The following is a 13,684-nucleotide window of genomic DNA, read 5'->3' as shown; positions in this document are numbered from 1 at the left end:
GCACGAAAACAATCACTCAAAAATACTAAGCGATAACGTCTAAGACATTTTCCCTTTCATCTTTACGCTGCTGCATTTGCTGTTCCCTAAACCCTGAACATCCTTCCTTCTCATCTCTCCTTCATCGTGTTAATCATCTCTTTCCTGATTCCTTCCCTGCCCTCTCCATATTTTGCCTCACCCCTCCGCAGTGGAATATAGCCCTCTGTGCTCCATGACCCCCTAGGCCTCTCTCTGTCAACTACTTCTCTTCTTGTGCTTAGATGTATTTCTCTCCCGTACCTTCAACTGAGCCCTGTGAGAGCAGGACAAGGGTTTCCATTTTGTAAAGGTGGGAGAGAAGCCAGAAAAGATCCTCATCTCCTGTGATCTAGCTTGAAACATAGAAAAGTTTAGGAAAATTGTCCAAAACTGGAAAAGGGGATTTTCCTATTTCAGATCCAGCATGTAAAGAGCTTAGAAGTTGTCGCTCTAATCCTTAGAACAAGAAGAAAGCGAAACACATGAAAATTCAATGACTTTTCTTGGACCCATCAGAGGACTGAGATTGCAGGAGAAACTGCCATCCTAAAACCTAGAGAGACAAGCGAATCCAGAGAGTTACGGCTAAGCTCTGCTTACCTAGAGTAGAAGCTGGCTGGTAGAAACACATGGCAATTTGGATGAACTGCTGGAGGCCAAGTGTGGACTAGTGTGAGAATCATAAAGCCTGGGGAGCTGCAGTCTTACAGGGCCCTCTTTGTGGGTTTTACCTCCAGAAACCTTCCAGATTCTCATTGTGAAGAGCCAAGAAAGATCCTCTTCTGGCACCAGTAGGGGCAAGCAGAAAGTCACCTTTGTGAAATACCCAGAGCGTTTCTGTAGCAAAGGCCCACTTTACGTGGAAAAAGACGTCATCAGAGCCTAATCCCACCTGGGGATGGGCTTTTTTCTGACTCCAACCCCCTCCGGCCTTGCTGCATTACAAAAGGGGTAAAAGTAACACTAAGAAACACTTGTGAAGATCACAGGCAAGGCCGACTAAAAGACTAAAATTTAATCATAAGATAGTGGAAACCTTCCCTTGCCCACATTTCACCACCACACCAACAGGGCTCCGGTATAATTGCAATGGATTACAGCTGAGAGAGTTGCAAGATGAAGGCTCTATCCAGGGAGAGATCCTAAGGGAAGACCAAAAAGACCACACGGGATTGTAAAACAAGGACACTCAAGGAGTTTGAAGCCTCTGACACCCGCAGCTACGGCAAACATTAAACAGCCCTACCGTTCGCCATATTTTTAAAAAAAACCTTCACACATACAGGCCTTTTTAACCTTAGTTCCTATAACTCAATACAACACGTAGGTATAGCTCTCAACAAAAAAATTACAAGGTACACCAAAGGCAGGAAAAAATTGAAGCAGCAAAGCAAACATTAAAACCGGAGTTGATACAACAGAAATTTGGGATTACGAGACACAGAATTTAAACTACCTATGACTAATGTGTTAAGGGCTCTGACAGCAAAGTAGATAATATCTGAGATCTGATGGGTAATACAAGCAAAGAGATGGAAACTCTAGCCAAGTATCAAAAGAAAATGCTAAAAATCAAAAACACTACAGAAACGAAGAACATCTTTGGTGATCTCACCAGCAGACTTGTGACAGCCAAGAAAAATCAGTGAGCTTGAAGGCAGGTAAATAAAAACTTCCCAAACTGACATACGAAGAGAAAAAAGAATAAAAACAACAAATGGACCATCCAAGAACTATGGGGTAATTTCAAAAGGTATTACATATGTGTAAAGAGAATATCAGAGGGAGAAGAAAAACAGAATAAAGCAGAAGAAATATTTGAAGTAATAATGGCTGCAAATTTTTTCGAAATTAAGGACAAACACCCAACCACATAGCCAGGAAGCTCTGAGAACACCAAGCAGGATAAATAAAATAATTTACACTAAGGCATATCATATCAAACTACAGAAAATAAAACACAAAGAAAAAGTCTTGCAAGAAGCTAGGCTGGGAGGAGATGGGGTGGGAATCATACCTGTATTAGATCAAGGATTAGAATTATAGCAGACTTCTGTGGCACCTGAGTGGCTCAGTTGGTTAAGCATCCAACTTCGTCTCAGGTCATGATCTCACGGTTTGTGAGTTCAAGCCCCACGTCAGGCTCTGTGCTGACAGCTCAGAGCCTGGAGCCTGCTTTAGATTCTGTGTCTCCCTCTCTGCCCTCCCCTACTCAACCTCTCTCTTGCTCTCAAAATAAATAAACATTAAAAAATTAAAAAAAAAAAAAAAGAATTACAGCAGACTTCTCATAAGAAATCATGTAAGCAAGAGGAGAGGAGAGTGAAATATTTTCTGTTGAAGGAAGAAAACCAAAGCTGGAAAATAAGATTTTAAAAGAACTTATATATTTTTATAGGGAGCGGCAGTCTCCTTTTTAACAACTTCCTTGGTGTATAATTGATGTACAGTAAATTGCATATGTTTTAATTGTGCAACTTAGTAATTTTTGACATATGTATATGCCCATGAAACCATTACCTCAATCAAGATAATGAATATATCCATCACCCTCCCAAAGTTTTCTTGTGCCTGTTCATAATTCCTTACTCATAGCCTGTCTTGCCCCACTTCCCCAGGCCATCTGTGATCCACTTTCTGGCACCACACATTATTTTTCATTTTCTGTAATTTTATATGAATGGAATCATACAGTACAGTATTTTATGTCTGGCTTCCTTCACTCAGCATAATTATTTTGAGAATTATCCATGTTGCAGCATGCATCAACAGTTTATTCCTGTTTACTGCTGAGCATGGGTTCTGTTTATGGATTTCCCACATTTTGTTTATCTATTCATCTGCTATTTGCCTATTTTGGTTGTTTCCAGTTTGGGGCTGTTACAAATAAAGCCATTACAAAGTGGGTAAATAGCTAGTAGTGAAATAGTTGGATTATATGTTATGTGTATGTTTAACTATTTAAGAAACTGCTGAACTGTTTTACAAAGTGTTTGCACCGTATTTCATTTTCACCAGCAGTATATGAAAGTCGACTTCTCCACATCCTCACCCACACTTGGTAAGGTCAGTGTTTTTAACTTTAGCCTTTCTAGTAAGTGTGTGGTGGTGTTTCATGGTTTTTATTTGCATTTCTCTAATGACTAATGATGTTAAACATCTTTTCACGTTCTTACTCACCATGATATATCTTCTTTGGTAATCTATTTCCTGTTTTCTAATTGAAATTTTTGTTTTCTTACTGATTTTAGAGAGTTCTTTCCGTGTTCTTGATCCAAGTCTTTTTTTAGATATACGATTTGCAAATATTTTCTCCCAGTCATTGGCTTGTCTCCTCACTCTCTTAAGAGTGTATTTCAAACACTTTGCTAAATTTCTATTTATCAGTTTTGTCTTTTATGCATCATGTGTTTGGTGTCATTCCTAAGAAATATTTGCCTAATGCAAGGCCATAAAAATTTCCTACTAAGTTTTTTACTAGAAAGTGTATAGTTGTAGATTTTGCATTTAGTTTTACGATCCATTTTGAATTCATTTTTATATATGATACAAAGTATGGTCGAAGTTACTTGGTTTTTGTTTTGTTTCATTTTGTGTGTCTATCCAGTTATGCCCTTACCACTTATTGCAAAAGCTATCCTTTCTCCACTGAATTGTCTTTGCAGCTTTGTGAAAACTCAGTTGTCCATATACCTATGCCATATATATGTGGGTTTATTTCTGGACTTTCTCTTCTATTCCACCAGTCTATTTGTCTGTCTCTGTACCACTATCACACTCTTTTGATTACTGTAGCTTTATAACAAGTCCTGAAATTGGGTGATGTTAGAGGTTGGAAGGGAAAGTATGATCAGCATTGAGGTGTGGCCCCAATTTGTTTTAAAAGAACCAACAAAGGACACCCGAGTGACTCAGTCAGTCATTCGTCCAACTTTGGCTCAGGTCATGATCTCAGGGTTTGTGAGTTTGAGCCCCTCGTCGGGCTCTGTGCTGACAGTGAAGAGCCCACTTCAGATCCTCTGTCCCCCTCTCTAACTGCCCCTACCTCACTTGTGCACACACATGCCCTTTCTCTCTCTCTCTCTCTCTCTCTCTCTGAAAAATGAATAAACATTAAAAAAAAAAAGGATCCACTGAATAGCCTTGAAGAAAGCTGTAACACTGTGACATCACCTGAATTCAGATTTTTTTTTTACTTCGAAGAAAATTTCATTGTTGTTGTTTATCATTAAACCATGCTGTTCCTGTCTCCTGATTGCATTTGTAAAAGAAAGAAAATGCTGGAAAATAATTGTCTATGAATATCTTATGTCTTATCTCTGTATGTATAGCTCAGGTACTATCAATTGCTACCTGAAAGGATGTGTGTTGAATAGTTGCTTATAAGCGATATAGGTTAAGAACCACAGGACTGCAGAAAGCACATGTAGAAATAATCTTTAATGCAAGAAAAAAACACAGAAAATGAAATGAAGCTGGAATATTGGTGTCCTTTATGCAGTGTTAATTAGGATTGAATAACCCCAGATATGCTGATGTTTGATAATATGTGCTGAGATAATTTTCCTACTATAATTTTCACCCCCCTCCCCACCATGGGTGGGAATAGAGCCTTCTCTAAATGAAGCAGATACTTCCTCTTCAGCCATGCTGGAGAAAGGCCCCTTAGGACAGAAAATGAGAATTAGGAACTTAGCTCAGACTGAGGCAAGTATCCCAACCGAAGACATGGAAATTCTTCAAGTCGATACCTGTCCATGGAGACGCACAGTACAGCAGGCAGGGAGGGCCCTCCTAGAGGACCGGCTTACACAGTAGCTGCAGTAAGGAGACCTTGTGTTTAAATTACCCCTTGTGTTGGACTTCCTAGATATTATTCCATGAGACTCAGCAAGATCTTGCTCTAGGAGGCAGCCTGGTTTGTGCTGTGAGAAATGAAGGACGAGGACTGGATGTGGCTTCCTTCTCAGAGGCCTGGGATGAGGGAGCGATAGCAGCAGCTAGCAGAAGGAAGCTGTGCTCAGAGAAGCAACAGGTGGCAGAGGCAGTGGCACGCTGTGCACGAGGAGCGGGAAACATTTTTCCTTCCTCCTTTCTTGGTTCTTCGGCTGGTTTAATAATTCAGTTGACATAAGACCAATTAACAGGGGAAAAACACATTTTATTTTGTATGTACAGGAGCCCCATAAAAATAGGAGACCCAAAGGCAATTGAGCAGTTGGGGCTTATATGCTATCCTGAGCTAAGGAATAGGACGGGTCCTGGGGCTTCAAAGGGGAGGGCAGCTCACAGCAAATATTTGGTAATCAGCCATTTGCCCTACCATCCAGATAAAACCTTTTTCAGATGAAACATTATCTCTGGTAATAGCTCTCTTTCTGGGCCAGGCCCCCTATCTAAAGTCTTTTAGGCACTTAAGAGAGAGATAAAACATTTTCCCCCCGAGTCTTACATCGTCTCAATTGCCTGGTGGCATAATCCACATGCCAAAGTGCACACAGTGGGTGGCATAGCCTGCTCCCCTTCAAGGGGAACATGGGAAATCTGCCACCAAACGTGGAAAAGCACTGAGGAATCCTCAGAGTGTTGGTGGTTTGATGAGAAAGCATAAAGTCTGGGATCATTTTGAAGGAGAATAGAAAAGAGAATTTAACAGGGAAACATAGTTTGTGTTCAAATCCTGGCTCTGCCACATATTAGCTGAATTAACTAAGGTAAGTAATTTATCTTCTTGTCCCTTAGTTTCCTTATCTGTAAAATGGGTATAATAGTAATCCTATTATTGGGGCGCCTGGGTGGTTAAGCATCTGACTTCAGCCCAGGTCCTGGTCTCACGGTTCATGGGTTCGAGCCCCACGTTGAGCTCTCTGCTGATAGCTCAGAGCCTGGAGCCTGCTTTGGATTCTGTGTCTCCCTATCTCTCTGCCCTTCACCCACTCAGAGTCTGTCTCTCTCTCTCTCTCTCAAAAATAAATAAACATTAAAAAAACTTTTTAAAAATAGTAACACTATTATAAATAGGGTGTTCTGAGAAGGACATGAGTTAATACATATAAAGTTTGTAGAATAGTGTTAAACAAATGAAAAGTCATTGTTGACATAGATCGGTAAGGGCTCACTAAAGCATTTATTGGTGGAAATGTAGTCATGATGCAGTTGATGAAAAATGTTATAAAATAATATGTACATTTTAATCAATGCTGTCAATATATTCAGAGATACAAAGAGAAATTATGGAAAAACATAGTCCAATATCTTTAGACTGGGAGATTACAGGCCCTTTTAATTTTTTCCTACTTCTAATTTTTTTAAAATTTATTTATTTTGAGAGAGAGAGAGAGAGAGAAAACACAAGTGGGGGAGGGGCAGAGAGCAAATCCCAGTCAAGCTCTGCAGTGTCAGCACACAGCCCGACATGAGGCTTGAACTCACAAACCCATGAGATCATGATCTGAGCCCAAACCAAAAGTTGGATGATCAACTGACTGAGCCACCCAGGAATCCCTCTCCTACTTCTAGAATTAGCTATAGTAAACTTTTATAATTTAAAAAAATACATTTTAATACACAATGAAAGAGCAATACAAAAATTCTAGAAAGCTGATTGATAAAAATTAGATCCTTCAATATGCCCCTAAAAAATTAATTTTAAGTTTAAAATGCTCTGAGAATTCAGAGGAAAAGTCCCAATTTGACTCTTTACTAGTGTGATGTTTAACAGTTATAGTGCCTGCTGGTATCCAGCTATCCTTTTTGTTTTGTTTTGTTTTTAATGTTTATTTGAGAGAGAGACAGAGTGTGAGCAGAGGAGGGGCAGAAAGAGAGGGAGACATAGAATCTGAGGCAGGGTCCAGGCTCCGAGCTGTCAGCAGAGCCCAAAACGGGGCACAAACTCACCAATCCTGAGATCATGACCTGAGCCAAAATCAGATGCTTAACTGACTGAGCCACCCAGGTGCCCATATGCAACTATCTTTTTAAACATGATTCCATCCTTGTCAGCAAAGGATACTATGCTAGAGTCACTCTCCATGAATAGGAAGGGAATTGACAGAATTAAAAATAGTCACTTGTTGGCACAAAAGCAGCTCTACATTAACCTCATCTTGAAACACTGGATAAGACTGACCACTTAGGGGGTGCCTGGCTGGCTCAGCTAGTTAAGCATCAGACTCTTGATCTCAGCTCAGGTCATGTTCTCATGGTTCAAGAGTTCAAGCCCTGCATTGGGCTCTGCACTAATAGTGAGGAGCCTGTTTGGGATTCTCTCTCTGCCCCTCCCTCAGTCTCTCTCCCTGGTCCTCCCTCCCTCTCTCTCTCTGCCCCTCCCTCACTCTCTCTCTCTCAAAAAAATGAATAAATAAGCATAAAAATATTAAAAATAAGACAAAATCCTCTTGTGGAAGGTGCCATCTCTTATAGGAAAGAAAGGAACATGCTTATCTCCAAAGACAAAGGGTCGCCAAGAAGGACATTTCCCGCCATTAACTAACTTAACTCATACTCTGACCTATTGTATTTCTACAAAACTGCCCACTCTCTGTCAAACCTCGCATAAAATATTCAGGTGTGTGTCTTTGGGTCTTCATTTCCTTAATGAAGGCTCCTGTGTCACGTAAAACTTCTATAAATGGGTATGCTTTTCTCCTATTAATCTCTGTCAGTTTAATTTTCAGACCCAGCCAGACACCCTCAGAGGGTCAAGATAAACTTTTTCTTCCCTTACAATATACAAATAAAGGTGAATGCAATTGAAAGGCATGATACCCAGCAACTATCTGTAACTGAGGGCCCATTTATCCAGAGTGATTTAAAAAAAAAAAAAAAATTCTATGAAAATGACCATCCTCTGTGAATGGTGACTGAATCTAAGTCAGATTTTACACTTGGAAGACACTTTGTTTTGATGGTGATGTGTCTTTCTCCTTCTTCAAATGCAGGGAAAACTCCTTGAGCACCGCCTCAGCCTTTATTATAGAAGTCCTGCTTTGTAATGGAGTCATTATCTTTCTGAGGACTGAGTAAGAGAAAGTGTTCCTTCTTTTTTGTATTGAAGTGCCTGCTCCTTGACTCAGTTATTAAAATGAGGGAGCAAATAGCTCCTTGTTCTAATTTTCCTTATCAGCCTCCACAGGGCCCATTTCAGGCTGTCTGTGAAGTGTTAGAATGCAATTGTGTGCTTGAATAAAAAGGAGAAACTGAATTAGAGCCTCTTAAGACCATTATATTGTCTTATTTAGTGACATTGTTTGCCTCACCATTACTAAGCAATGAGCTGAGTGTTCTTCCTGAGTAATAATAATAATATCCCCATTTAACTAGCACTTTAGACTTTGCAAAGCACTTTTGCATACTTTATCCCTTTTGAGCCATTCAACAATGCCAGAGCTGATCAGGAGGGCATTATGATCATTAGTTTATAAAGGAGGGGACTGAACTGTGGTTAAGTTATCGTTTAAAACTTGAAAGCCAATATTTGAAAGCAGATGAGCCTGGTATTAAAGCTGAGCTTGTCCCTAAAACATTAAAAAAAAAATTATTTTTTTAAAGTGGGGGGTGGGTGGTGTGCCTGGGTGGCTCAGTTGGTTAAGCGTCCAACTTTGGCTCAAGTCATGATCTCAAGGTCCATGAGCTGGTGCCCTGCATGGGGCTCTGTGCTGACAGCTCAGAGTTGGTGCCTGTTTCGTAATCTGTGTCTCCCTCTCTCTCTCTGCCCTTACCCCGCTCATACTCTGTCTCTCTTGCTCTCAAAAATAAATAAAATGTAAAAACAAATTTTAAAAAAGAAAAAGATAAGCTCGTCCCACCTTTGGGACAGACAGCATTCCAGCTAATAGGAACTCAATGCTGAGCCTCCCTGATGCTTCTGGGTAGAAGCCCCTGAATCCTAACTTACATGATTACTCTTTGAAAGGACACAAATGAGGTATATCAGAAGCACTTCATATTAGTGAACATAAGCATGAATATTTGTTATTAATCCATACATTATGGAGGACAGGTCATTTTTAAAGGGTTTACGTTTTTGAACAGCTTGTTTTAACCATGCATATTTATGTGAATATTTTCATCATCTATGTAGATACTCTGTCATATGCCAAGAAAAGTCCACACTTTATAGAACATTTCAATATTGTCACAAGTGATCTTTGATTATGAATGACTCTAGCACGTATATAAGCTGGTTTGCTTCTGTTAGAAACAAACATAATCCTGGATATATTTGTATAAGCCAATTTTCTGATAAATCAAATTTTATGAGAGGTTTTTTTCTTATTTTGTATAATTATCTAAAGAAGCTATTTTATGATGTGAGTAATCTCTCTTTGACTAACTGCACTTATCAATTTGTATTTTGAGTTAAGTATAAGGTTTTCTTCCAGCAGAATGTCCATGAATGACTTTTAGATATTTCAGAGCTTTAGTTTAAGGGGGCGCCTGGGTGGCTCAGTCGGGTAAGCACCCAACTTCGGCTCAGGTCATGATCTCACAGTTCGTGGGTTCAGGCCCCGCGTCAGGCTCTGTGTTGACAGCTCAGAGCCTGGAGCCTGCTTCGGATTCTGTGTCTTCCTCTCTCTCTGCCCCTTCCCCACTCACGCTCTGTCTCTCTGTCTCTCTCAAAAATAAATAAAGCATTTTTTTAAAATGTAACCCTTTAAAATCAGCTATAGCATCTGTTGAGTCCCTCCTGGATGCCATGAATCTACTGCAGACCAAGAATTCAAAGACAAACATACATACGTTTGTGCTCAGGTGTTCACAACTGTAGGTGGGAGAGAAACTAACTTGGAAAATGTTCTAACTTCCCATTTGATGGCCTGCAAATTCCCAGAGATTTCTAAAACTATTTACATCATTACCACAGATAGCATCCTATCTTAGCCTGGGGCCTCTGGAAGGTAGAGCCTTGGTAGTATTTTGGTGGGAGGCAGTGAGGTCAAAGCAGAGGGTAAGGAAAAAGGGCAAGGAAGCAAGGAAGGAAGGGATGGGATACACTAAGGCACCGCTGTGTGACCTTCACTTCATAATGAAGCATATTAAAACAGGTTTGAATCAAGCAGTACCAAACTGGCAGTGGTTAGGAGTGGTCCACTGACTGGAGCCAGGGGAAAGGTTTTTATAGAGCAGAGATGGAAGCAAAACAAGGAAATGATTTGACTGGCTATAGCTTGAGCAGGTCCACTATTTGAGAAAGCCTCATTGGCTGTTGTTGGCTGGTTGTCCTCAGGTTTCTATTTCTTAACCTGGAGGCATTACAGGCTTAGGATTTGGTTTGCTTTAGTAGGTTGCTAAGGTATTAGAACCACCTCAGTCTACGGGCTTCCTTGTATAAATAAGTCCTCCTCTCCTTCTCTTCTGTTTCCAGCTCTTGGGTTTTTTGAACAAGGGAAAAGAATTAGAGAAAAGTGTTGTCTTTTTATTTATGGATGCTTCTGTGGTCTAAGACATGGATGCCCTCTGGGTGGCAAGTGTCCAAATGCTGGTTCTTCTGTGGAGCCCATGTGTACATCCTTTTCTGGAGGACTGGGAGTGGAGGGAGTTTCTGCCAAGGCCTCTATTCCACAGAGTTCCTTGATGTGAGAGACATGCCTCAGCCCAGCCTCCCCAACACCCCCTTAGCTCCCACTTATGGTGGTCCACTCCTTGGGCTCTTGCTCCTGGAGTCCCCTCAACCTGGCATCCAGCCCCCTCAGGCAGATGAGAGAGGAAACTACTAGCAAGATGGCTCAAGCAAGCTACTTCTGGAGCATATACTTGTCAAAGAGGATTCCTTCACACTGTTATGGCAGTCTGAAGGGCTCAGTGATTTTTTTTCCAGGGAAGGGAAAAGTAGGGAAGGGGAGGGGAAGGGAGAAGGCGGGAAAAGAGACAAAAGAAAATGTGTAAAACTAAACACAGGTATCCAGAGCAGCCATTTCAGGGCACGAGACATCCTCAGTCGAAGCTATACATCTTCGTTAATCCTCTCTTCCATTTGATTTTCTGACCTTTGCCCTTTGCACTCAAATCACTAGCAGGTGATTAAATGACTAAAGTTAATCTAATTCCTGTTGTGGTGGTATTGACAAGTCTGAATGATGTAATGGTCTAGCCTACCCAGATAACACATTTGCAGTTTACTGGGTCCTTCAAAGCCTTACCTGTAAGGAAGAGGGGTGGGGAAATGTTAATTTTGAACACTATTGCAAATCAATAAGGGAGACATTTTAGATAGGCAAGAGCATTCTTTCAGTTCTTCTTAAATCTATCATTTATCTAAGTTGCTGCTTCCTATCTTTCCTAGAAGCATTAAAATCTATATTTTTAGTTACATCAAAGAGAAACATAATCATTTTATAAGATTTTTGTGGCACATCTTGAGATAACTGGAGACGTCCTAATGTGCCATAAAACCAAGGATTGAAATTCCTTCTACTAAATGGTTTGGTAATTTATGAAAAACTTACCTATTAAGGTACTTCCAAAATGAGACCAAATACCCAAATTTTCCCTCTAGAGCCTTGGTTCTAATCCTTAAATTATTCCGATCCGCTTTTGCAGGCGCTACATGTGACAACTGAGCTATATTTGCTAGAGATACTATAAATTAGATGGTGTGTTACGTCTTTTTCTTTGATAAAGTTAAACTCTTACCATTAGTCAGAAACTGATTTAAGTAGATTACGGGTCCAGAGCGCCACCTGCTGGTATAATATGTACACTCATGCAACTTTCCTTGATTATAGCAAATACTCTGGTCATTTTTCTATTCCCAAAAATCACAAAAATAAATTTTAATTTCAGAAAAGATGTAATTAACATAAATTTAAAAAGTGTATACTATTTTTCTGAGATTACTTAACATCTTATAAGGAAAAAAAGTCACTCAACTCCGGTAACCTAACTTGGCTCTACCAATTTCTAGCCAGAGAATGATGAACAAGCTTTTAATGTCACTGAGCCTCAGGCTTCTAATCTGTAAAACTGGGTTTAAAAAAGACTGTTCTGGATGAAATACAATACCATAGAGTCTGAGGAAGGACAAAAAAGTACTGACGGTTGAGGAATGAATGCAGAATGAAGAATTTACTTACATTGATCCCAAGTCCTGCAAGATAAGATTTGCAGTTTGGTGGAAAAATAAGAGAAGAAGGTACTGGTAAGAAACTAAAAGACACTGTGCAAGGGATGTACGTCCCTTAGGAATTTATGTAAAATGCTTCTTGTATGCCCAATCTTTAGATTAAAAATATATAGCTGCTTCTTTAAAAAAAAAAAAGTGTTTTTAGTAGGAAAAAAAACCCTAACATCTAGACTTAGGAAAACATGAAAGGCAAGAGACTAGAGATCACAATGAGATGAGAGAAAAGGTAAACTGCAAATAAGGAAGCAAGTGGTTGGGAGGCTAGGACAGACAGGGGTTCATCCCCGAGCATCCAGATGAAGACAATGTCACAAGTGTGGGTAAAAGTATATGTCACAGGGGTAGAGGTACCACTAGGTTAGGTGTTGGCTGAGTTGTCTAGTGGACATTGGTTGGTCAATGGCAGCAGAGAGAAAAGAGCATCAGCAGGTGTCAACGTCATTATGAAATATAAGGGAGAAACTAATACAACAAGTAGGAAGAGAAGACGGTATAGGCAGATGACATCAGTGCCAAAGCAGGTAATTTTTGCTTGAGGACAGCAGTTTCCTCATCAAATATGTATATGTATATGTATATGTATATGTATATGTATATGTATATGTATCTGTATGTGTATGTGTATGTGTGTGTGTGTGTGTGTGTGTACACACATATATATATGGAGAGAGAGAGAGAGACCCAAAAGTCATAGTGTAGTTTTAAGTTTTAATAACTCCAAAATTATAAATGCTACCAACTTGCAAAAAAATCATTTCAGGGTTTAACTATTTAAATTTTATTCACTCCTATTTAGTTTTGTGGTTTTTAAATACAAATTTCTAATTTTAACTTGTAGTTTCAGTCAGAGTTTGCCATCTTCAATCAGAGGAACTGAAAATATTTATTCAGCCAAGATTGATGAAGACCATCCAACCTACTGAGATTCATAAGCACCCCCTAGCAACAGTGGGGGTGATTTTGATTCCTATTTCATAGGAATAATTATTTGATACAGGAAGGTTGGGTTGAGTTTCCTCTCCTTCTCAGTATGACCAGCTTCATCCAGACACACATATTCATGTATTCACTCATACATGCAGAGACCAGTTCAAAAGCTATAAACTTGGGAAATCTTCCCAGTTTGTTCCTGGAGGTGCACAAAACAGCTGGTCAATTGTTAAGATGTAGCACTGTCTCAATTTCAAAAACTAAGGTCATACTCCTGGGAAATTTTTGCTAAATGGACCAGGTAATAACTTAGATTTCCTGGCTTTTAAGTTGGTTCTTTCTCCCTTGTAAAAAGAAATCAGCTACATTGAAACATATGTTAATAAAAACTACCATCAACTTTACCATGTAAATATATATGCCATATATTAGTTTGTGTCAGTGTATTGTTTATTATATACATTATACTATGTGGAAAACATATTTTTTTAAATGTTTTATTTTATTTTCGAGAGAGACAGAGCGTGAGCAGGGGAGGGCAGAGAGAGAGAAAGACACAGAATCAGAAGCAGGCTCCAGACACTGAGCGTGTCTGCACAGAGCCGGACG

The sequence above is a fragment of the Panthera pardus genome, unplaced genomic scaffold, assembly GCF_024362965.1.
Source record: "Panthera pardus isolate Hobbes unplaced genomic scaffold, ASM2436296v1 HiC_scaffold_13, whole genome shotgun sequence".
Classification (NCBI taxonomy): Eukaryota; Metazoa; Chordata; class Mammalia; order Carnivora; family Felidae; genus Panthera; species Panthera pardus.
Note: the sequence above shows the minus strand (reverse complement) of the source record.